General features: G+C 28.2%; 1 pseudogene; it reads left to right on the top strand.

The window, feature by feature from the left end:
* The first annotated feature begins 668 nt into the window (after positions 1-668).
* On the top strand, positions 669-766 carry LOC111722948 (annotated as a pseudogene).
* Positions 767-1087: the final 321 nt, after the last annotated feature.

Genomic DNA, 1087 nt, shown 5'->3' with positions numbered 1-1087 from the left:
GCACCTCCTGGTATAGGACACAACTACAACAGGCACCTTACCTAATGTATGCCGAAATTAATCTGAAATTTAAAAAAAATTTCCTTCTAAAATAAATTTTAAGACTAGATACCTTCACTGGTGAATTTTGTCAGACATTTAAGAAAAAACATACCAATTCTATACAATATCTTCTCAAAAAATGAAAGAAAAGGAAATATTTCTTAACTCATTTGATGAGGCCTACATTATCCTGACAATAGCCTGATAAAGACATATAAAGATGAAAACTACAAACCAATTTACATAGATGCACATAAATTAAGTGATACACATTGATAATCCTTAACAAAAAGTTTAACAAATTTCTGAAGAAATTTTAACATCTTTCAAAGATGTTAAATTAAATTTAACATCAAAAATTGATGTAAATCAATTTTTTGTAACTCAAATTTAACATCTTTCACATTTGTTAAATTTTAACAAATTTCTGAAGAATTTTACATCTTTCAAATTTAAAACTACAAATCAGTTTACATAGATGCATATAAATTAATTGATACACATTGACAATCCTTAACAAAAATTTTAACAAATTTTCTCCAGAAATATATCAAAAGAATAATAGTGCATCATGGTCAAGTAGACTTATTACAAGAATTCAGTATTCAATATGAAAAAATCAATTCATTGCTTCTTGGCCTGTTAGCTAAGATCAAGTGTAGTATCTGTTCTCATCAGTTTAAAAACCCATTAAGGTTTTAACAGCCTAAATTTAAAAATCCATGTGAATATAAAGAATTTGATAAAATTCAACAGTTATTTATAATAGCTCAGCAAACCAGAAATAGTAGGGAAATTTCTCAACCTGAAAGCATCTAAGAAAAACTTGAAGCTAATATCAGACTTAATGGTGAGAGACTGAATGCTTTTCCTTTAAAATTGCTGACAAAGCAAAAATCCCCACTCTCATCACTTCTCTTCAACGTGAAATCAGAGATCTTTGCCAGCATATGATGGTAAGAAAAAGAAATAAAAGGCACAGGGACTGTTTTTAAGACACAAATGACACTAGCACTGACATAGAAAATCTCAAGAAATGTATTTA

This window comes from Otolemur garnettii, unplaced genomic scaffold, assembly GCF_000181295.1.
Source record: "Otolemur garnettii isolate 467f Iridium unplaced genomic scaffold, OtoGar3 scaffold04338, whole genome shotgun sequence".
NCBI classification, from domain to species: Eukaryota; Metazoa; Chordata; class Mammalia; order Primates; family Galagidae; genus Otolemur; species Otolemur garnettii.
The sequence above is the reverse complement of the archived record's forward strand: the minus strand, read 5'-3'. Positions and strand labels throughout refer to the sequence as shown.